Raw genomic sequence first — 25,131 nt, 5'->3', positions numbered from 1 at the left:
CACTCTTATCCTGGACTGAATTAAGGCAAATGTTCCCATGCAGCCATCACAACTCTGCTCTTCTCTTGCACGGTACCACACAGAGCTGACAGGAGAAGCAGCCCCACAGGAGGCTTCATACAGCTTCAGCCACCTGACAAGCTCAAATACTGGGGACTCCGCATGGTAAGTGGCACTTCCAGGAAAGAGCCAGGAAGGATCCTGAGGCTAAGTGAGAGGAGCTACTTTTGCTGCTCAAAGGAATAGACAGTGCCAGTGAGACAGCCAGCCACTCCTGTCTCCTGCCAAGGAGCCTGCAGCAGGACTCCCATGGACAATACTTGTGTCAGGGAGCAAAGGCACACATGGCTTTACCAATAGTAAGAGCACGCTGATGTTTCGCAAATCACTCTGTGCTCCACGGCTGCACTGCTGCAGACTCTGGTTCCCAGGACTTCTACGGGTATCAGCATGCTGGACCTGAGTCAGGCCCCCCTGCCTGGAGAACAGATTTGGCTACTACCAAACACCTTTCTGTCTGACATACTGCGCTCTCTGAATGCTTGCTTTATTTATTTTTAAAGGAAAAAACCTGCTCATACTATGCTGATGTACAGCAGCAGCGTAGAATAACCCCAGAGATGGAACTACAGTGAAAAGGGAAAGACAGAGCCAAACTGCAGGACAGGTTTAGGGCTTGGCATGCACTCACCTCCTAGCATGGCCCTGTCCTTCCTTCTAAAACAACTTTAGCTTGTGCAGAAGGTTTCCTGGACTGTGACTGCAACCCTGCTGCTCTGCACTTCACGTTCTGGTCCCTGCTGGTGGAGACCAGAAGTCAGGAAGCTGGGTGTGCAGGGAAGCTCCGTACACTTATTTGCCAGATGGCTGCATTCTTTCAGCCAAAACCCCGAGCACAGACCCTAGGCTCTCGTACTCTGTGCACCCCAGCACTACAACAAGTGGTCCCACCTCTGCCCACCTTCCCCTCTGAGCCTCTGTTTGTAGGAAGGGAGAAACCTTATTACCTGAGGCAGGTTTCTTCCTCCCCAGAAATACTTAGGCATGGTTAGGGGCGAGCAGTGGGGAGCACGGTCAAAGACAAAGAGGCTCCTCTCAGGCAGGGAGTGGGGACTGAGTTCTTGCCAGAAAAAGGAGCACAACAACTCCATCAGACGTACTAAGGGAAAGCCTGCAAAGGGGAGAAGCTCAGCTAACAAGCACCACTAACCAGTGCTAAATGTCACTGTCGCTAGACGAGCCACAGAGAGAAATGAGGCTTGAACATGTAAGACAAGGACAGTACATCTACTCATATCTTCCTTGAAGTGCTAATTTAGTCATGATAGCTACCTGCATGGAAAAGTTATCCCTTAAAGATTAAAACTTACATGAGGATATTCAGTCTTAATTGGAGAATGTGGAAAGGTTTTATAATTCTGCCTGGCAGTTGTTCTCGTTGTAGAAACACACTCTTTATCCAAAACTAATTCACTCATCCGTTCTTCATGCTTCTCTCTGAGGCAACACCTGGTATCTTCTCCAGGGGAAGAATGAATAAATGCCTGCTGGTCAGCTCTGCCCGCTTGGGCAGCTCTTTCATCTCTTCTCTTTCTATCCCTCTCCAGCTTTCAAGATCTCTTTTACACAGTGAGAGACACTGTAGTCTGCCCCATGTCCTTTCCCTATCATGTGCCAGAAGGTGGTTTTCCCCCTTCCAGCCCCTGCTCCTCCTCCTGCAGCACTCAAAGACATAAGGTACTCAAAGGTATAGCTTGCAACTTGCAGCTCCAAACTTCTCAAAACAGTGCTTTCTAAAATACCAGGACCCTTCCCACAGGGATTAACGTGCATGTCCTAGAGTCTGAATGTACTTGCAGCACAAGAGCACACGATTTTTAAGCAGCTTGGCTGTCCCTGATGATCCTCTTTTGATCTGTTACTTAATCAATCCCAGCATCACCCAGATTTACATCAGTGCTGAGTGTTCAGTGCCAGTACAGGGCAGCAGAGGGTCTCATACTAATCTCTGCAGATATCTACAGGAGAGGATCGATCCACAGTGATCCGATGCTGCTCTGAACATTTCAGCCAAATCCCATGGCAACTGCCCCATGGTTTTATCCAGAACTGATCACCGTGTGATCCTCGAAAATCACTTTTTGGTAAACAAATTATAAATCTAGACTTACTTACTCCTATAATTAAACAGAACAAGTTGCAACTGTTTTTGAGCTATGGAAGTGCTGCAGGGACCTCTGCTACACTGAGTTGTGATAAATATGACTGTAACATTCTGCGAGCAACAATGACTGACAGAACAAGGAGAATGAGCTCCAACAGGGCAGTCTGACAGCCTCCTGGAACCTCAGTACTCCCACACTCCTCTACTGGTCATTTACTGGTGAGAGGTACTCACTGTTCCCTGGTATTATTTTAAAAAATGCCACCTTCTTTCCCTCGCTAATGGACGAATTTGGAGCTTTTGCTCTGAAGTTTGCTTGAAACATTTGCAGTGCTTTCACCAAGCTGGCCTGTAGTTATCTTGAAAAGGAAAGCTCTTAGAACACGCATTTTGTGAAATTCAGTGCCAGCAGCAAAGCACTGCCTCCAGCGGTTGTTTGTAAAAGCATCCAATCAAGAGGTCACAGAGGACACACAGTGGCTTATTTTTGTTAAGGAAGCTTTCCTGTCTGACCATCCAGGACCACAGGTAACTGTACTATTTCTAACAAATTGAATATTTCTTCTCCAAGGAATAGATACAGGCTGGTCTTCCCAATGCAACGGAATGAAGTTGAGTGTGTTATATGTGTATATGATAACTCGTGCAAAAAAAAAATTGTCGTATATTTTTACGTACTGTTAAAATATACTCTTATAAGTTTTAAAACTCACAAGCCAGAGACTGCAACATAATGTCAAAACCACCTGGACAAAGGAGGGAGGACTTCATTTACAATAAAATAAGTGTGGCCAGCTCGGAGATGGATCGCCCATCAAAGTGATCCGAGGAACGCAGGGGCGATGAATATGTGATAAATATCCGGAGATTGAGTTAACCAGGGCCATCAGAGCGATACATCTCAATGCCGGATCACGGGTGCTCATCACTCTCCGGGTATGTTTTGTTCAACTTCCCACAAAGAAAGAACTCCTCATGAATATGTGTAGTCCGAAACAGAAAAAAGGGACTCAGCCTCGGGCGAAAAAAACCGTATAAAAATCGCTCAGGCAGGACAGGTGGAGCACAGGGGACCCTCTGCTGCAGCGGGCAAACCTGTGTCTCACCCAGCGCCGACACCCTGGCTCGGCACTGACCTTTTTTTTCTTTTTTTGATAGTGTTTTTTTGTTGTTGCACTCTAAAATTCTATTTGGACCTTTTTTAATAAATTTCCTTCAATTAATAAAGTGGAGCGTTTTTCATTTATTACAAGTGGAATAATATGCGGCTGATTTGTGGTGCAGTGACAATTTCTGCGTTATCATTCCGCTATCTTTACTTCGTGTACACACAGATTGAAGGGATTTGTATAATCTGGGAGAAGGAGCAGACACCATTTTATTGCTTTAAAAGCTTGTTCCCTCTGGGCCCCATGTGACAAGTTCAGTATTTCCATTATTGGTTGCCTCTGTCAGAGGCTTAGTCAATTCCCCTAACCCAGGAAACCACAGCCGATGAAATCCCACAATTCTGAAAAATCCTCGTATCTGCTCTTTCATAACCAGACATGGGAGCTTAATTATGGCCTCTATTCTTCCTGGGTCATCACTATCCCTCCCTCAAAATAAATCCTAAACACTTTAACTTTGGTACAGCTGAAGTCTGCTCAGAGCTGCACTGTCTCCCCATTTTTTCCCCAGAGTGATACACAGATGTACAGAATCTATTTTACAAGCATTCTCATTTGTTATACCAAATCATGTACATATTATCCGAGAACAAATTCACTCCATTTTATATTTTTATTGCAGTGCAGTAAGTGTCAAAATTCTCTGCAGATTCAATGGACATAATCCTCTACCCCCTGGAGACCACAGCAAGAAGACATTAAGACGTTTTCTTATCTATTTTTTTTTTTTAATAACCAAAGGTAGTTTTTTGCTTTCCTTTTCACTGAAGGGGTAACAAAGCATTATGCAACAATTTCCTGCTTGGGCAGTACTCTTTGCATCACTTCCTCCTTGAAGAAAATGAAAGTGTTCCCCAAGTTAAAAAAACTAACATTGTTTTGAAAAGCAAAAAGCGTTTCTGCTGCTCTGACTGTGCCACTAAACTGGGTCACAGGTGATGCCCTTCATGTATGAACAGAACTAATCAAATCTTCTAAAGAGCAACCACAAAAGTCCTCCTCATTCTGGAAAAAGTCTTCAAATATCATTTGCATGTTTACCACCCTCTAACCTATATAAATGCACATGTATAAAAATACTCTTAGAATTTTTTCAAAAGTATATACAAATATTATTATAAGCAAGTACTAGTCCAAAGAGAATCTCATCCAAATAATAAAGCAGGGTTTCAGCTGATGTGCTGAACATCTGGAGAACCTGCTCTTGGTGTGGTGCCCACTGCAGCTGGAAGGAAAGCCCAGGGGAAAGCCCAGCGTGCATCCGGAGTCACTGCCCAACCCCAGGGCCAGTCCTTATCCCCAAGTTAAGGGTCAAGCCCATTAACTGCTCTCTTCTTCTGCTGACATCCTGCGCAGTTCAGTGCTTGGCTTACCAATCAGGCAGGAGCGGTAGCTCATTCTCTGGACAAAACTGTTTCCCTGGACATTTGCACTGATTTCTCCAAGTGGCAGCAGCCAGGGACCTTGGGTTTTCCTGTAGTTTCCGTGTCACCCACCTTTCCCAGCACTGGCCCTCTGTGCATCCTTGTCAGCACCACCACCCTTATTAGATGCACGGATGTGGACTGTCACCCTGGTTTTTCTGAGTTTTTAAAGCCTTTTGATTGTTCATAAAATGGAGTCAGACTTTTTAGCTACTGCACAATATTAGGAGCATTTTTCACTTTTTCTCACACATGTAACATAAACAAATCCTTTGTTTATGTTCTCTGTCCTTTGCTTGCATATTTCTAACCTGAAAACAATTGCAACTGACGGCTGGTCTGGCCAGTTGGCTAAGGGGTGAAAACTCCAGAAGCCAATCTTCAGCCAGACCCACAAATGTATAAAAAGTAAGAAATAAGCAGGCAGGCAGCTCTCCGCCTTGTTCTCGGCCTTGGCGCAGCCTTGTGCTCTCTGAGAGGAACTCTGCCCTGCGAAATCTTTCGTCTCTCCTGTGATTGCTTTGCGTACCCCGATCACAGCGGGCTAAGCCTTCAGGAGTGTCAGTTTAACTGCTCTTCAGTATTTTTCCTGACTTGGACAGCTCCGGTTTCCCTTCCAGGTGGTACTAAACTCTGAGACTGGGCTCCTGGAAAGATGCCAGAATTCCCATAGTGCTCCCGACGCTCCCGTAGCCGTGCCGAGCGCTGGAGTAGCGCCTATTCCCAAAATACGTTCCCGCTAGAGGGCAGAAGGCAGCCGGCCAGGACCACGAGCCCGGGACAGCGGCACGGGCCGGCAGATCCCATCAGAGACAGGGGTGTCCATCCACAGAGCCCACCTCGGAGAGCGGCCCAAGCAGGTGCCAAGGGAAGGGCACACACAGGGCGTGCCAGCGGTGAGACACCAGCCGAAACGCGCCGCAGCTTCCCGAAAGCAACCTCCCCCCCGAGCCCCAAGTGGGGTGTTTGCATGAGACACCGCTGATGCACGCAGAGGGGAGGAGAGACCTACTCCACTTTCAGAAACCAAGTCCCTGCTGCCGGCAAACAGAGCAACGAACTGGGACAGCAGCAGGTTCATCAGGCTCTGCAGATCAGGCATCAGGACAGGTAGGTGTGCCAATTACAGATGGAATGGGAGGAAAGCCAACGTCAGCCTGCTTTGAGAGCTTCCCCAAGGGAAAGAGGAACAGAGGACTCAGGGCTTGCTAGCACACTCCTGCCACTCTGCTCTCCAGCCACTGCGACTGCTGCAGCCTGGGACAGGCAAGCAAAGCAAGCTGCACTGAAGAGGTGTAACACAGTAGGATACAAAGGCCAAAAACCACAACAGCACCCTCCTGGGGTCACCAAGGAAAGAGCTAGGGCAGAGCCACCAAATAGCTGCTGTGTCTCAGGTCTCTCAGCCAAGCTATACAAGGTGGTGTGCAGCACACCAGCCCCGGTGCCGACCAGCATTCCACTCCTTGCCATGAGAGACATTTTGGCTCGTCTGCATCCTGGCTGACAACAGCTCGCTACCAGTAGCACACAACTGCCCTGCTGCTGGATCCAGAGCAGGGTTCTGTTACTGCAAACGCAGCAGGTTTGACTTATCCCAATTCCCAAGCGACATTCGCAAAGGAAATCCTAAAGCACGGAGCACAGAAGACAAAACCTCCCCAGGTTGCTATCTCCTTTCATTTTCTGTGAAGCATTTCAGAGCTTACAGCTCTGCCTGCCTCAAGAAATCCAGCCTGTTTTCCCACAAGACTGTTCTTCCCCTCCATCGTCCCATCTCCCTCCAAGTGCCCCTAGACAGATCAAGGCCAATGCTCAGACACCTCGATTATACCCTCCTCCCTTCTGTCTTTGAGGGTTTTAACAGCAAAGGAAGGGGTTTCTTGTCCTCACAGCAGCAGCTTGGCAGCACTACAGGGGAGGACAGGCAAAGTCATGCTGGGGAGGGTAAAGGATAACAGTATCAATAGGATATACATTACCAAGAGCAAGGTATCATCCAGCAATTCATCCTCAGTCAGGAGACAAATGGGAAGAAAACTGGGTCCTGCAAGCAGATACATCTACCCTTCCTTGTCTCCCCAGCTGGCTTCTTGCAGCTGCCTAGAGTTTTCCTCACAGCCTTGTGTCCTGGTTAGCATTTCCCCTCTGGAATGGCCATTCAAGATAGACTGCAGTCACTGAAAAGAGGCCAGTGAAGTGCATTAAATGGGACCTCAGCACCACGGTACTGAATTGGAGCACCTCATTTTTTTCATTTTCCTATCCCCATGGAAGGGAAAATTCACACATCAGCCCCTGCTGTTCTCATCTGACCAGGGAGACCATTCTTAACTGCATCAAACATCACCATCTCACTGTGTATGCACATTTATCGGGCATGCCCTGCCCCAGTCAGCCCTTGGAAGAGTGCATAACTCTTTATTCTCTGGGCAGGCGGTCTCTGGTTTGGTCAGCACCCAGCTGCTCTATCAAACACTCTGAAGCAGCTTTCCCTTTCCCATCCACTGCAGGGACCACACAGGGCTCTGCCCAGGAGATCTGACTGGCACCCAGAGGCCTCCCAGGAACCACCTTCTCTTCCACCACAAGCTCGCAGCACTCCTCTGCAATAGCACGGAGACAGCACACGGCTCCTCCCAAGAGAGGCACAGGAACAGGGCAGGTCATGTCCCAGGGAGACACCGGAGTCAGGACAAGGCATAGCAGGCATTCCAGGCTGGCTCAGGTGCACCAGTCAGATAAGGAGGTTCAGAGAAAGCACATCAACACCACGCACGTCTCAGCCAGCATAAGCAGCTACGAGTGATCTCCAGCAACAGCCATCAGAGCTGCTGGCTACCAGTGTGAGAGCAGCCAGCTGTAAGGGAAGAAAGCACAGACAGGTACTGCACTCACTGATTTTGTCTGGAAGAACTAAGATTCACTCAGCATTACAGAAGAGATTTGCTGGATTTACCTAAGAGAATATAAAAATCTTTCTAAATACCTAACAAGATGTATAAAATCATCTTCTTCCTCAGGGTTTTCAAAACTGGCACCTTACGTGTAGCCAAACCTGTTCCTGCACCAGCCACGGTTTCCTTCGCAGGAAGGGTATAACAGCTTATGCTTTGGAAACACGCTTGCTAAAGGAGGTCAGCCAACACGCATCACTGAGCGTACACCAGCCCCACACCAGGGAGTCACACGAGCAGCGGCAGATGGACCAGCAGCAGTGCTGTGCTCAGGGTGCAGAGCATTTCTCTTCCCTAAAAGCTCCATCTACTACAGGCTTTCAGCTGCTTTTGTGCTGCCAAAAATGTTAGCACGCTAGCAAGGCACACTAAGGATTTGAACTACGCATAACACGGCCTTTCCAATGCAAGAATGGCTACTCAGGACAGGAGCTAACATTGAGATCTCTGCTTGTTTGCTGCCCATGGCACAGTGAGGCTATTCCAAGCAGGAGCGCTGCCAGGCTGTCCAGCAGACTGTCCTTACTCTCCAAGGCGCTGCAGCTTGGGCTCAGCAGTGTCAGACAGCTCCTCACAGGGTGGCAGGGCCCCAGCCAGCAGCACGCACACTGAACAGATGACACTGCCTGCACCTGCAGCTGCTCACTTCCAGACACCGTCTCAGTGGAACAGGACATTCTTTCCAAGGATCGTTGTGCCCGCTCACCTTCTCAGCAAGCTGCAAGCAGAGCCAAGAGCTATCACAGCCTACATTTCACCTAGCAAAAAGGTCCACAAATAACTCGCTGTACCTCCTCACCACATCCTGTATTACAGCCACACTGGGCACAGGCAGCCATCCAAAGACACTCTGACTAAGAAAATTTAAATTTGTAACATACTTCAAAAGTTCAACACCCTACCAACCACTTTGTCTCTTTAAAGCAGTTTTGTAGTCGCTCACTGAAGCACCAGAATGCCTATTGAAGAAGTCAGGAAATGGAGGGACAGGTGATTTATCACACAATCCCTCCCACCAACACACAGGGATCTGTGGCTGAAGTGAAGGATTTCCTGCACAACTGGTGCACACAAAACCACTTGGTGCAACAGAGGCACTCCTTTATGCCCACTGCCTGGGCATATGCTATCCTATATATGCTCAGATGCAGCAGCATCCTTATTTTCTCTCTAAGTACTCTGAATTTTATACAGGAGGTCATTAAGCATTTCTGAAATGAGCTGTCCTCAGCTCTTGCACACAGGCTTCTAGAAAAGCATTTGCCAGTGTACATACTACCTTGAGACTGGCCCACAGGAAGCTCTGCACCAGCCAACTGGAGCAGAAGAGACAAAAACGTGGCTTTTTTGCTTCACTGATCAAACTCTAAAACAAGCCTATAAAAGAAATAAAAGCTAGTTCCAGCCCAGAATAATACTGAAAAGTTTTTAAAACAGCCATGAGGAGACAGCTTTTAATCTGACTCCAACAGTGGTTAGTAAGGGCAGGAAACAAAACTACAAGTGACTACAAAATTGCAGCCAGTTACAGTTTTTAAGAGGACAAAAGTCAAGGCAAAGCAACATCAGAAAAAGAAAGGTAACTAAAGGCCCGGGATCTGGACATACCAAAAGGGTACCACTCAAAGCAAAAACTTAGTTCAGAAATACCTGACAGCTCCTTAACAGCAAGGCTGCTTGCAGCTATAAACAGGCTGTCAGTTCAAAGGAGAGGTGAATGCACTCCTCAGGATAATCACATGGAGAAGAGGCAGAGGAAGCTGTTCCCCAGGGAAGGCAGGTACCAAAGCACAAGGTCTTTTGTTAGCACAATTCCTTGGATGCAATCACCCTACTCCTCCCCCACACAAAAGATCAATCAGAGATTGTCAAGCATTCAAAAGAGCCTACTAAGCTCGCACTGGGTACCCACAAAGAGGCCTGCGCATCCAGGGAATGCCTTTACTGTGCTCCCCATCGTGTTCAGCTGGGAGAAACACGCAGGGAAAAGGAAAACAATGCACAGAGCAGTGAGGAATACTAGGCAAGTGCCTTGCTATCCCAAATTCATGGAGCTGGGAGCTCTCTAGAGGAGAGAACACAGCACTGATTTGTTACTGCAGAAAGGGCAGACACAGCAAGATGCAGCTCAGTGGAAGCTTCCAGGAACAACGCACTTCAAAGGGCGGGTGGGAGATCCAACTTCATTGTCCCAAGTCAGGATTTGGGTTTACCTGGTGGGATAGAAACAGCCTGCTCTCAAAGCAAAGCAAAATCGCATCAATAGCTGACCTCCAACCATACCCATAAATGCAAACAGTATCCTGAGGAGTAAGAGACAGGACAACAATCACCATTTCCCAGACCCTCCTCAGTTCAACAGTGAGCAAACAAATCAACATGTAAATAACTGTTTCAGGAGAGGACAACATCTACAGAAGAAAGGGGAAGCCACCAGTTGGCCCCAGCACTGCAAGGCAGCCTCCCCATCCCAGCAGGCACACTGGTCCCATACTTCCCACTCAGAATCTGCCAAGCTGGTGAGCACACAAGTGCTGGCCCGAGAGCCGGCCTTTAGCGTCCCCTGCGCTCCGTCCCAGCCCCTGCCATGCCGCAGGAAGGAGGTGGACAGCAACATTCACTGACAGGCTGATTTCCAGCTGCAGGAGGGCACCCCACAGCTCGATTAGGGTAGTGCCACCAGCAGCATTTCAGGATGTGTCAGGCAGAAAGGGAGAACAGACTGCTGACACAAGTCACCCACATGCAGGATATTTGTTCATACAAGCCAATCGCAGGAAGGGTTGGGAAATTTATTACCATTATTTCTACATTTGCCTGCTTAATCTTGTTGTCCTAGTTACCACAGCCCTGGTGACTAAGGCAACCAGTCTTGGCAAGTAAGACGCAGAATGCAATGAGATGTAATACAAATATTTAAGATGACTCTCAAAGAGCAAAAGCAGAAACAAGTAAAAGCCATTCTGTGACCCCAGCATCACTCCCCATCTCCCTTCATCTACTACGTTTCTCATCACCTCCACGGGAGTTTGAGAATGGATACTCAGATGTGTCTGTGATGTACCCAGGAGACCCACAGTGGGTTGCAAACCCAACTCACGTGTGCCAGAGCTCCCCTACAACACTCCCTCTTCACAGTGATTTAGCTAACAGCTACAGTCCTGTGCCCAGACTGAAGATCAGAACTTGTGCTACCAATCAATAAACTGCTCTTCTCTATCCATGTATGGTCTCTGCAGCATGCAGCCACAGGTTCATAATGCCCTGGAGCATTTCACACAGGCATTTCAAGGCATCTCCATCTAGGAACTGAGTAACATGACACTCCTGTGGTTTCTGAGATCACCATCAGCTCTGCAACAATCCCTGAGCACAAATTTGCTTCTCCGTTATTTTTATCAGAGACAAACCCCAGAACATCTTAGGCTTGAGGCTGTGCAAAGCTAAGTCAAAAGTCACTTTAAATGAACCACATGACTTGGACAATACAAAGGCACTTCTGCCGTCCACAGTCCAGAACCTCCAACTCTAAACTCTTACGATGATGATCCAAATGTATATCAAGCCCAAAATATAAGCAACTCTTGCTGTCATAGAACTCCAAGTAGCATTTCACTAAGCTTATCTTTTTCTCCCCCCTTACTACTAAGCTTCCTATAAATGGGACAAAACTACATGCTTTATATTTTAATCAAGACATCAGTTACGCAGAACCTGTAAGAGTGAAAATAAAAGCTGGAACAGCTCTTGAGAGACACTGCATGTTTAGCTTGACCTGAATGCTAAGTACAGTAGTGCTGGGCACCTCACCAGAAACAGGAGAACAAGACTATTATGCTGGGATGGGCGATCAGATCCTGAGGAGAAGATGAGAAAACTTCCGTCAAGATATGGATATAATAACCCATGATGCATTCTAATAAAAAGGATGTGTTTAAAATATGATTTAAAAGGAAAAAAAAAGATAGTTTTCTCTCTCTCCAACCCTTAATTATCCTATATGAGAACTGTGTATAGCATTTAATTGATTAGGCTGTTTACCTGTTAAAAGCCAGCCACATAAACCAGGAAGTTTAATTTTCTCCCTTTCACATTTTCACACCCGAAGACCTTGTAGGCATCCTCATGAGAAGGTGCGGAACTTCAAGAAGAAAATTTGCAAGCCATGTGGAGCTAACGGTGAGTGAAAGGGCAGAGGCTCTCATTCCTGTGCCCAGCCGGAGGGAAGGCAGGCAGGCACCACGCTGCAGCCATCAGCTCTCTGCCCCCACCTCTTCAGAGGTTGCTTTGCTTGTCCAGCAGGCAAACTGCCCCAAGGCCCAGCCCCCAGTCTCCCTTCCCCAAAGTGGGATGAATAACAAAGCTAATTTGGAAACCAGAAACCAAGCAGGGACTTGACAAAACCTATGCAGGTTGCCACAGCAACTCCACAAATCCATGTCACCGGAGACCACCACACTCAGAAAACTCTGACAGCAAAGCCCTTTTAGCACCTGGATGACGGCCAGTTATCCTGTTTTCTGGCAACAGGACTGCAAGCCTAAGTAACAGCAGCCCAGCTCAATGTTATGAATGGAAGATCTCCAAGGGACACCAGAACAGCTGGCACGTTCGGTGCAGGCTCAGCATCCCGCAAAGCCAAGCTGTGAAGGTACTGTTAAGGCACATCATTGAACTGCCATTGTGATTGGTTCTCCAACTTCTGCCATGTCGGGGAACAACACATTGGAGATCTAAGCTGGTGAGCAGCACAGATTGCTCTCTGTTAGAAAGTAGCCTCAGCACAACAGGCAACAAAAACATAAAACTAGACCTACCTGAGTGAGTAATCCTCAGAACTACTTTATAAAGGCTGATAATAATTTGGAGCGCAGCAGCCTTCCAGCATTTTCCAAATCAAAGCAATAAAACAGGGCATTTTCCCTTTCTTCTTGTTTACATTCTCTCTTAAAACCTGAACTCAAGTACCTGACATTAAACAACTGGCTTAAGCCTCAGTCAGACAATAATGCAATCCCTCTGGCTTACGGCATTAGCAAGGGTTAGCAGGCTTAATGCAATTGCTCTTGTCAGCCCCTCTGACTGCTCGTAAGCACCACAAAGAAAGATCAAATTATTCCAACAATTGTACAGGAACAAGACATTAATCTACCACTCACATTTCTGTCAGTGTGGCTTTTGCCTCCCTCTGAAATATCCTGATTTGACAAGCAAGTCCAGCCTCATTTTTGGTGATACCAAAAGTGGGATACCAAAACCCTGCACCTGAATACAGGTCAAACATAATAATCATTGACAGAGAAAACTCAAGATCTATGGTTTAACTCTTCCAGTGAGAAAAGAGATTCAACCCAGCAATGTGAACATCTATGAAATACGAAGAAAAAATTCAGAAGAACAGGTGACAACCAAACCCTCAAGACAGAGATGGGGCACATGAGAATGAGAAGCTCCTGCAGCAGTCAGAGCCACCTCTGCTTCCAGGTTGGGTGGCTACACAAAGCACAGGGTACCTGTCCCCGGGTGTCCAGGCACAGGCTCTGTGTGCACACCTGTGTTTGCAGCAGCCCTCCACCTCCCCAGATTAGTGTTGCTCACTCCTCAGAAGGCAGGCTGTGAGCCAGTCCCCCACACACTTGCATTATCGGCTCACAGACACTGAAGCACTGGGTTTCAGACCCAAGGTCAGTTACCCCCCCGTAAAAAGAAAGGCTTAAAGGGAAGACTTCAATCATGGAACAAGGACTGTGCAGGTATTTGTTAGCTGTTTCTGACTCTTGTTCCTTCAGGCTGCACTGCTTTTGATAGAGCTGGTATCTGAGCACTACTGATAATCTATCCAGCACAATCCTGACTGAGAGCTGCACTCCTGATGAAATTGTCTCTAGAAAAAATTCCAAAGTTCTGTGAATATCCCTACCACTCACTTGCTAACTGATGTTTACTTGGAGCCCCAGATACACCATGGAAATTCAGGCTTGAAACACCTCTGTGGGCAAGAAATTCTGTAACAGCTTCAAAAACAATGAGACAGGATTTCTTACATATGCACACACTGCAGCAATGTCCTTGGGAATCCCCATACTTCAGTGCAACTTCATTGTGCTTTGGTGCTTTTGGAAGATCCTTTTTTATTTCCATCTCTGCAGAGAATTTCCTTCAAGGAGTCACCTGGAAAACGTGCCAGGGAAGAGAACATCTGATAACATCCCCCCTAGAACTGGCACTCAGTGAGAAATACCTTCTTGTACTCGGTTATCCATGTAAATCACTGTTAATTGAAACCAGCACAAAACAAAATGTAAAGAGCCACATTATCAAAAGAAACACATTAATCAAAGGGGAAAAACTGTGAATAAATAAAGAGGAGGGTTTAATCTGTTTACACTAGCACTAAGTCAGAACGACCTTTTCCTTATACCACTGCCTTTCTCCCAGAGACAAAACAGCATGACTCCATTTTATGGACGTTTTGCCACAGGCTGTGCCCATCAGAGAGCAAGCACACAAAGGGCAGCATCGAGCAGACAGATATCTGGGGCGACCTTACTGCCCATAACCCCATAAGGAGCCTGGACAGTTCCCTGCCAGGCCCATTTTCAGGCCCTTGTCAGAGATGCTCACAGAAATCAAGCAACGCCTCACTTCTCTGGAAACCCTGACAATCCCTCTCAGAGGGTGCAGGCAGAGAAGCTGGAGAAGCAACCCCCAGTGCCAGAACCCAATGCTGTATCCGTCACTCCCTGATTCCCGAGCACCGCTGTGTGTTTGAGCACGTGACACATTGACTCATCAGCCTGTTCATCCAGCAAAGAATGAGCCTAAAAAACAATGAGCTGTCTCCTTCCAGGCCAGCACCGAGCTAGCTCGTCACATAATCAGGCATGTGCTGGAACTAGTGCCAGTCCAGAGCCAATTTACACCATTCCAGGTGTCCCTGATGAGCATAAGCACAGAGGATCTGGATCTGGGCCTGAGAAAGGAAGAAAGCTCTCCCACCTTCTTTGGAAACAACCCAATGAACGCATGAATCACCCACAGGAAGCACTTGTAATGCCAACCATACATATCACCCAGCAGAAAGGCATGCAACTCAGGGAGGCTTCCAGGTAAGATAAGACAACAGCAATCAGCCACTTTGGGGGGCCTGTCACCTTTCTCTCCCTCAGCACACCACAGTCCCCGAAGCAGCTTCCTGAAGGCACTATTGTTGGCTTTATTTGAGTATTTTTATTTCACTTACTTTGTCCTGTGTTGAACCCTGTACCCTGCTGCACTGATTTCCACTGCCAATGCTGGCTGTGCTGTGTAGGGAGCTCACACAACAGCTTTGGGTCATGCATCTCAGCTGCCTGCACTGTAGCCCTGAAATGTGCCATACAAACCATGCTCTTTGGGAAAAAAACCCCAACAAGTTGATATTTGAAAAGATACTTACAAGAAAACCATGCAGCGTCAGCATGTAATATGTAAGCCTCTAAATCTTCCCACTGAGGTATTTTTATTTTTTAAGATTAGGAGAGCCACAAGTCTTTTAGGTCTGTCTGGCCTGACCTCTTGTAGAGCACAGACAAACAATATATTTGCTCAGGCAAGGAAGAAATGGCAACACACCAAAAACCTGCTGAGAAATGGTTCATCTTTTATCAGAGAGCAACAAAACTTGGGCTGGTGTCAAGCCATCTCTGAAATTTATCCCCCATTTTGTGATGTATGTCCACAGAATAAAAAAGGCAACACAGCCAAAACAGCACCTCGGATATTAGATGCAATTCCTTGTAACACACAGACAAAGCAGCAGCCTGATTCCAGGAGTAATTCCTCCAGTAACACAGTGCCCAGTATTGATTCATAGAAGCTGAATTCAATAATGAAGTTCAACAACTTCAAAGTCATTGTTGCTTTAAACAGCGCGAAAATCTTTACACTTAGAAACAGTTTCAACTTCTCGGAGAGCTCTGGTTCCCATCCTGAACTGACACAGCCAGAGAGTGACAAGATGCTCTTCAGAAACGGGGACAGTTGTCACAGAATCATGGACTGGTTTGGGTTGGAAGAGACCTTAAAGATCATCTCATTCCACCTGCCCTGCCAGGAGCAGGCACACCTTCCACTAGAGCAGGTTGCTCAAAGCAAAAAATCCAGCCTGGCCTCGAGCACTTCGAGGGACAGGGGATCCACAACTTCTCTGGGCAACCTGTGCCAGGCCTGCCCACCCTCATGTGAACAACTTTGAGTTTTGACAAATTCATTGTGCTATATGGAGTCAGGAGTTGGACTTGATGATCCTCATGGATCCCTTCCAGCTCAGGGAATTCTGTGGTATTTGAACTGTAAATATCCTAACACGCTGCCCTGACACCTGAAGCACGTGAACCAACAATCTTACAAAGTGACATCAGAGCATCTGCAGGATTTGCTCCACACAACAGTCAGCCAAACTTTCGGGCAACTCCAGAAGGGGCGCAGACAGCTTTTCTTTTCTCCATATGTCCAGGGAAGAAGCAACTGAGAGGAAGGGGCTTGAGAAAACTTGCTTTTTCTTTTCCAAGAAATAACATTTATAGTTACCCAGCCCTCCAGAAGCCTCACCAGTGGGAGATAAATACTTTAGTAGATACTTCAGATAGTCTGCATGCTCTTTCCCATCTCTTCTGGAAAAAAAGGAGGGAGGACAGAGCAATGAAAGATATCTTCTGGTAGGGAGGAGTAAAGATGAGGGGTATTCATCCCCAGCACCACTGCCTGGAAAGTTGGCATTTCTGCCCACCTATGCGCTGACTGGCAACTGCCTTGGAAAATACTGCAAAGCTGGCAGATTGTCTCCCCTCTACCAAAAACGTATGAAACATGACCCATGGAAGAGAAGATAGAAGTCAGCTACCATGGCTGAAGAAATGAAAAGCATAGCATCCTTCCAGTAGCCATGTTTGGATTTTCATCACACCCTCTTTTTGCCCTCTGGCAGCTGCTACCTCTAGAGAGTCCCAAAAAGGCAATGCTCTTCTACAAAGGGGCAGCATCTCAGCATCCGTGCCACACTACTCCATTCTGCTTTGGATTGGTGAGAAAACGAACTCAAAAGAGAGAAAACAACTACTACCAACCTATCCCCTGCTAGGGATGCCCGCTGCTGGGAGTGAATGGTGGATTTGCACTCAGATTCATACTAACCAGTAACCCCAAACGCCATTTCCAGACTTTCCTGAGTCTGAACTCCCAGGGCACAGCGGAGAATTTCACACAGCGCAGCCACACCATCTCACGCTGGCTGTAATTCTCATGTGTTACTAAACTACTCACACTGCAGATGATTGAGCAAGGCAGCAAGAGGCTGGAAGTCTGCCAACAGCCATTGAGAAACAGCTTGAAATGCATCTGAAAGGACAGGGGGAAAACTCAACCATACACCTCACAGGCCAGCTCTCTCAGTTCTGTAATGCTCTGGCCCTGTGGCCTCAGAATTGTCCGGAGTTAGGAGCAGGATTTTATATCCAGTTTTATCACTGGAAGTAGCCCGGTAATTCACAGCATACAGACAGATCTGATTCTAAGGCATATGCTTTAGGAGCATCTCATCCATTTCATCTAGTAGCTGCAACCACAAAGAAACACACAGCTTGTCCTGACAGAAAACTCCGTATTTTATTAGACATCTTCATTAAGTGCAAAATCTGCATACATCTTCAAAATTAGATCTTTATTCTTAAGGAGAAGAAAGCAGCTAGCCTTGCTGTTCAGATGATGACAATCCTCCAAAGCACAACCTCTGCAGGCAAAGTCAAAAGATAACAAAGCCTGCCTTTGATGATCACAAAGCTTTGCAAGAAACCTCCAGCTATCACTGCAACAGAAAGCACACGCCAAATTCTGCAAAGGAAGAGAAGACAGATGGGCAAGGAAGAAATACTGCTGTTGTTCCTATGGAACTCTATCAGGGATGTCCACATGAGGAGCAGGAATTTTCCTAGTTCCTAATATCTCAAGATCTTACATTAGAGAAGAAAAAGTAAACCATATTTATGGCCTATTTGTTGTATACTTACATACATGCTTAAAGAGAGCTTATCAGGTTCACTTCCCAAGGCAAATTGTCATACTGCCACCAAACAATCTCTGTCCATTTTTATTCTCTTATTTCTTTTTTTCTGTCTTCCTTCCCTCTTTCTAGGAGATTCTTTTTTTCAGCGTTTGTTGTTCTACCTGCTGAGAAGTCCCCCCATGTTGCTGTCTGCCCTTAGACAGAGAAACTGTACCACGTGCAAATTCACCACTGCACTGTCAACAATTCAGGGATCCTTCTAGAGAGGTATCAGCAGCTAATGTTTGTTCTGGATAACAGGAACTGAACTCTGAAATGTCACGTGCTTTACTTATACAATAAAATGTATAATTAGTGCTGGCAAAACCCCACGTAACTCTACACTTCCTTTTCATAATCTCCTTTGGAGCACTGTGATGTCACAAGGAAGATGTTCCGTAACCTGGATAGCTGAGGCTGTAACCACCCTGGGACAGATCTACACTGAACATTTCCAACCTCAATGGAAAGTTTGCATGGCTTGAAAACACACCTACCCTAAAGACAGAGACCACGGAGCTTCTCTCACACAAATTTCGCCTGGACTTTAAACCGTGATCTATTTAATTTTGCCTTCTTCCCAAAGAGAGCTCCGATATCGTGCACATCTCACACTCAGGTCTCCTTGAAAAGTCATTTACTCTTATAGTATTAGAAAAAAATAGGCTGTAATTAAGCAGAGTTATCAATCTTTCTCACTTGGGACCTGAAACCTATTCATATTCATGTCAGCAAGAGTGTTTGCTGCTCCAGTCAGGACTGCACACAAGATAAGTGCCTCATCATTTCTCAGAAGAGAAAAGAATCTTCTGGGGGCCAATACCTGTTCTGCCTTCTGTTCACAGCTGTGTTTAGCTGGGATGTTGACCACTTCTGGCAGCCCATCACCAACCATTCTGCATCTCACCCAAAGAACACCATTCCCTTGTCACAGGCACAAGCTACCACAGTCTACAGCCTGGTTTCTTCCCTAATCTCACAGCTCTGCCAGCTACCCAGAGGAGAAATAACCATGGCCGCACTGCCAGAAATGGTCTTTGGAAAAATGCTCTCCAAGATTCCTCTTCTCAAGTGCACAGAACTATCAGGATCTGCTAAAAGCTTCAAACTTCCCCCAAAAGACACTTAGATCTACAGAGGAAGTCATTCCTTACCTAGACAGATAGACAGGACTCAAATTTTGGGGCCAACTGTTCTCACGCCCCTTGGACAAACTCCCAGTGCTCAGTGGGGAGCCTCATCACAGTTTCTTCAGGCCAAGGCAAGGGGAGGTTTGATGATTTTTCTTTACAGACACCACATCCCTGCCTGCAAGGGTACGGAACCAAGATTTCTCTGTTCTAAGTGGGATCCAACAGTGTGAGGATTAGAGTATTGCTGTAACTGGATTGCTTCCTGTAGTCACAAACAATAATCAGGTTAAGAGATTTCCTTTCCCTCCTCTTGGCTGGGCTGTGAGTAGGCAGAAGTCCCAAGGCAAGTGGGCGGCTCCTAAGCCGTGCCTATTCCAATTGTTTGAGAGGGGTGCTTAGGGTTGTTAATTTTGCCTCCCACTCCTTGGTTTAAAGGCACATTTACCTATGCACGGAGCAAGAGCACCTTGCTGCACAAACCATGAATGAAACAGACTCCTTGAAACCAATCCCTCAACTCTGCATCCTTTCACACCACAAACCCACACAGAGGCATCACTGGAGAGAACACAGCTGAAACAGCTTAGCCTGAAAATGCACCGTTCTCTCCCACTCCCTTTCCTGCACTTACATCAGCTTTTTCCAGGCTACCTTCTCTCCTGCTTTCCCCTTCCTGACTCTCAATACCACCCCACTAAAATGAAAGCAGCAAACCCTGAGGATGGTTGAGTTACCTCCACAGCACACCCAGCCAGCAAATAGGGGACAGGAAGACAGCCAAGTTCACCTCCACAGGGGACCTAACAGGACCTCCAAGCTCCATCTAACCACGGATTTCTATAAAATATGGTTCTTTGAGGCAGATGCCCCTGACAGTACAAAACTGGGCAAATAGATCCGAAGCTGAGAGCTGAACAGCCATTGTGTAATTTCCTAGAAGATTCCTCTGTGAGGCTACAACTCATTGACTGTGTCGTTCACAATCCCCAAATATTTGGGAAGAAGTGACAAAAAATAAAAGGGAAAATTAATTGAGGACAAACCATACCAAGCAACTGTTGCCCCACAGTGTGCACAGGGGAGCTGCAGTGACATAACTACATTTCCTGGACCCTACTACAGCAAGACTTTATTGCTCTGAGAATGATGCAATTTAGAGTTAAGATCTCAATTCAGGCAGAGACAGATTTAATCTGTCACTGCCACTTTTTAACTGTTGGATGAATCACTTCACCTCTGCTCCCCCCTCATCCATGTTTATCCAAACCACTGAGTAAAACCCCCCAAAATAAGCAATGCACCGTAGCACATCATGTAGCATCTACCACAACAGGACGTGAGGCTGTGCCATAGCCTCCTGGCATGTCCTGTCACACAAGCTGAATTCCAGATAATAAGGACACTGTCAAGAGGCATCTCCTGAGGATGCATTAGGATCTGCCCAAACAGCCTGAACCCTGTCCCAGCATACACAGCATTCCACCCAGTCACGCAGCCATCGGCCTCTCTCATGTTCCACTGCAAGCTGTGCAGATACCCACTGCCTCGACCACGAGCAGCACAAAGAGCCCTTAAAACCTCAGCACAAAGTCCAAATAATTTCCACACACTGCTCCCCAAACCCCAGTCTAGACTCCACCAGCTCCCAGGGGATTCCCATCGGGCAGAGTGGACAGCATGGGCAAACTCTGCTCGTGCTCTCACTCTCAGGTGGGCTCTCTCCCCAGACTATCACACACAAGAAAAAGGCAACACTGCGGCATGGAAACAGCTGTGAACAAAGCAGTGAGAACAGGAACATGAGTCATAGCTGTGGCTCAGGGAGGGAAAGGGCCACTTCAACTAGAAGAGAAAGCAACTTCAGGATCTGAATCTAAGCCTCATTTCAGTGTCCAAACCACAAGGTCATCTTTCTGCTTTATTTTCAAACAATACTTTCAAGCTTTTACTTGTTTAACAAAGAACACATGACCAAATTCATTGCTGATGCATAACAGCCTCCTTAGAAACCTTAAAAAGAGTTTCCTAACCAACACACAGGGCAGTGGTTACATGCTGCAGTGAACTTTTAAAATTATTTTTTCTAGGCAATAGAAGGGGTACACTGTGTGGGAAACATCACATCTTTACTTGGTCACTGCTTTACTTAAAGTCACTGTGTTAAAACTTCCAGTTCACCAGGGGCTACCCAAAAGCCATCTCAGGACAGACAGGAAATAGCAGAAGTACACTGATCTTCTCTCATTTTAGCCATGCTGAAATTAGGCATCAGCAATAGTATGGCTAATGTCACGGAACTTTCTTTGCAAATATAACAGATTTTGAAATTTGCCGTCTCCATATGCAGCAGAATTGCTGCACCAGCTGTCCCCAAATCCAAGGCTGCTTTAACAAAAGATGCTGCAGTGCCAGTTTGGGGAGAGCAGCAGTCAATGGCACCAGACCCGCTCTCCACATCTGGAGCAGCCTGTCAGGTACCTGGTGCTAAACAGCTCCCTGTCTCCAGGCTAAAATAAAATGTGCTAATGAAGTAACCACCACAAAGCGGTGATTACAAAAACACCACTCGCAGCCTTTTCTGCAGAAAGGAAAGCACGAGTGCTTAAGACATAGTGACTGGTGATGAGTACCTTTGAAGCAAGTGAGGAAGTGCTAACGGGGATGCAGAACAGACCACATTCTCACACTCATCACCCGGCAGAGTTTACTGCATACACCTCCAAGCCTGCTGTGCCAGCAGCTAAGCTGGGAAAAGTGGTGAAATGAGGTCAGGGTTAGGTCAGTGATACACACCAACTCCTTCCATTATCCAGAATGTCCTGGTACAGATCTACACACACACTGGCAAAAGCAGTCATGTGCCACATAGCAGCCTCCCTAAAGTGTAGTTAACTGTTTTCCTACTAACGCTTAACGTAGAGTTCACATTTCATTACAGTTTGCTACTCCTGAAGTAGCACGAACACTAGAGTGTCATCCCATCCACTTCCTCTGCTTTTATCTGGAGCTGGCAAGCACCTCAGATCTGAATCCCTGCAGGCTCAGGAACGTATTACAGTGATTAAGTTACACCTGGGACAACAGTACAAGGGAGGGACTGAGCTGATACAAGCCCATGAAAGAGAGCGTCAAACCAGCATGGGCATCCATTTTTTGATTCACAATTTTTTTATTCACAAAATTAAAAAAAAAAAATTAAAGAAAGTTTAATTCCAATGAGTTGCACAGTTAAGATTCTTCACTCAAAAGAATGATTCTTTGTGGTTGTCCAGAGGGCCACAACACTCATAGAGTGCTTCAGTAAAACTTCAGAAGGCTTCAAGTATGGCACCTCGTTATCTAGAAGTCTTTCATACCTTTCCTCTGTTGCAATCTCTGGGCAGCTCCAAACACTTCTGGCTCTTTCTCTCCTTCTTCTCTCTTCCTTCTGCAGCTCCAGCTCGCTCCTTTCCACCCCTGGCACAGCCACCTCACCCCTGTCTGTCCCTTCCTCCTCCCAGCACAGCCAGCAGACTGGAACTGCCTCCCTCCCAGCTCACTCACTCTTTATCACACCATGGCTGGGAGGGCAAGGCTGTTCCCACTCTTGGGTAAGTAACACAGCTGCAGTACATCAAGGGCAAGATGGTCTTCAGCACCATCTCTGTCTCCCCACAATTCTTTCCAAAGCTGGCAAATTTGTTCTTAGGCTTTTCCACAACACAGCTGTTAACAACCAGTGCCTGTGCAATGCAGTTTTCTGCTCAGATCCTTGTGGGTGGAGCAGGAGCCTGAAACAAGGCTGACTTGTCCATACTTTCACAAATCAGTACAGCAACGATCACCCCCAAATAATATTAACACTTCAGCAAGACACAGATGAGATGAACACAGTGTAAACGCAGAGCAATGGGAACGCTGTCCTTTTGTCTGACTGAAGGTTAAGGAACATAAAAGGCAGGGGAAAAAAAGCTCGAAATGTCAAGGGACTTGATGAACACTAAGGAAAAATTTAATAAATTATTCATACACACAGCAGGGGAAATCCAAATGGGACATCCATAGCCTGCTGCTGACAAAGGAGCACACAGGAAAGGAAGGAACACTTGGAACAAGCAGCCTTGAGCATAAGGTATGAAAGAACTGAAAGGAATGTCAACTTAAGGGGCTGTATTTCAGTGATGCACATAGAAGAAAGTTCAGAGAGTCTGGAAGAAAAAAGCTGATATTCATTAACAGTGAAAAAATGTAAAATCCATTAAAAAACAACCCAAGCAGATCAAGAACATAGTTCAGCTGAAAAACACAAGCCATACAAGAACAAGATGTGGTCGCTACAGCTTCACAAGTTAGAGTCTTTAAATTATGAGAAAAAAAATCAAACTACTTTGAGAATGGAAAAACTACTACTCGGATTGAAATTTTGCTCAATTACAGGTATGCAAGTCAAGACAGAAGCAAGGAAAAAATCGTGATAAATGTCAGAAGTACCAGCAGGCATGTGCAGGGCTTTTGAGGGACAGGAGCAATGAGAAAAGTGAATGTATAGATAGGGCAGAAAATAGACTACAAGAAGACAGCTGAAGGAACATGGAGGGAAATGCTAAATACACAGGAGCTCTTCTAAAAGTATACAAATAATGTAAATCTAAATGACACTTATCTAAGTAATACGGATTCAGAGACACTACTTGAATTGTTACTGAAAATGAAACAGCAAAAGAATCAATGAGAGGCTTTGCATGAACAGGATTTTTCCCCTGGTAGAGAAAGCTATTAAAGAACAGGAAAAGAGCAGCAGAATCCTTTAGGGAGTTACTCTTACTCTAACCCTGCTACCATTGCAACAGTCCAACACCTAACTCTTAGAGGTTTTCAGCTTTGGAAAACGGAACTAAAGATGTGAGTTCTGTCGTCATCCCGAACTGTCTATACTGATAAGAATTTATTTATGCAGAAAAACAGTTAAAAATACATAGCTGGACATTTTTGTCCAGGAAATGGTCCCACATGCACTGGCTTTGGATCTCAGGCTACTTAAAATATGTTCACACTGAAGAATAAGAAACATGGTAAGAAATGGAAGTTTAAAAATCAGCATGAATAGGTCAATAAGGAGAATATAGAAGAAAGGACAACGGGAGTTCTAAATTAGTAAACAGCAGCCCTCACTGAGCTGGATGATGATACAGAGAAACAGGACATGAGGGATGGCAGCGGGCAGCATTACAAAGGAGAGGGCATTGCAACAGGCCAGCAGAAAATGCCAGTGTAATTTTGGGCTGCGTGCACCGGGGTGAATCACACTGCAGAGCAGGGAGTGGTCCCTGTAACCACACTTGCAATGTGTTCGTGCACCTGAAATATCGCATCTCTCCTCCCAGCACACTGCAATGAGGATACTGAAGTATCCAAACAAAGCCTCATTTATCTAAGAGACTTCTAGCTGCAGGAGCTGTATCACTTGAGCTGTCTGCTTTCCCAGAGGCAGAGACAAGTTCCTGCTGCCACATCCCACACAGAGGAAAAAGACATTCTTCTCGTTTCCCAAAACAGTATTCACCAGCTTCGATGTAGTTAAAAAAAAAACCAAAACAAACCAAAACAGAAGCACAGCTTCCCCAGCAGCTTGGACCAGATAATAACACAAGGTATTTGGAAAACAGCTCTGTCCATATGCCCACCTGGCATGCTATAAAATGCAGTATGTCTTTTACCTCTGGCTCTTTTTTTGGAAATAACTTTTAAAGTTCACAGGAGACACACCTTTCAATCTAGGATCATTCCACGTTCACACAATTACACAAAGCATCAGCACAGACCGGATCCACAGAACGGATCGCATGGGGAACCCCATAAGCTGTTGGTGCTCAGAGATTTATTCTTTTGACAGATAAAGGTCTGGGGGTTGTGATCCCAGAGAAGGGTGCGCTGTACACAAACGACACGGCTAATAATGATCAGCCACAAGTGACTGAGGACGCCAGAGGAAGCAGAATGTGCACTCGTGGTGTCCTAGCACAGAAAGAACAATGCAGCATTTTTGATAAGCCACCAGACAACTGTTGCAACACAGCCCGGCTAATGAACGAAGCACTGGAAAACAAGGCTAGGACACAGCATGACAGGTCCTTCAAATAAAATTAAACCCTCAGGGGAGTCACTCCTAACATTCTGCATGGAGCACACCCCTCATCAATCATATTAGCAGGGCACACTTGTCC

General features: G+C 46.3%; 1 protein-coding gene across 4 annotated transcripts in view; it reads right to left on the bottom strand.

Annotated features, from left to right (window-relative positions):
- LOC120751294 (phosphofurin acidic cluster sorting protein 1-like) overlaps positions 1–25,131 on the bottom strand; it is a 50,084-nt gene that overhangs the window by 20,029 nt on the left and 4,924 nt on the right. The window contains exon 1 of one of the 4 annotated variants that reach the window (XM_040060873.2): positions 692–737. The exons of the other annotated variants lie outside the window; for them this stretch is intronic. The gene's annotated coding sequence lies outside the window, so the exon portion shown is untranslated. Of the gene's footprint in view, positions 1–691; positions 738–25,131 lie in introns of those variants that run through there. 4 annotated transcript variants of the gene reach the window in all.

Source organism: Hirundo rustica, chromosome 3 (genome assembly GCF_015227805.2).
Source record: "Hirundo rustica isolate bHirRus1 chromosome 3, bHirRus1.pri.v3, whole genome shotgun sequence".
NCBI classification, from domain to species: domain Eukaryota; kingdom Metazoa; phylum Chordata; class Aves; order Passeriformes; family Hirundinidae; genus Hirundo; species Hirundo rustica.
Note: the sequence above shows the minus strand (reverse complement) of the source record. Positions and strands in the feature narration are given on the sequence as shown.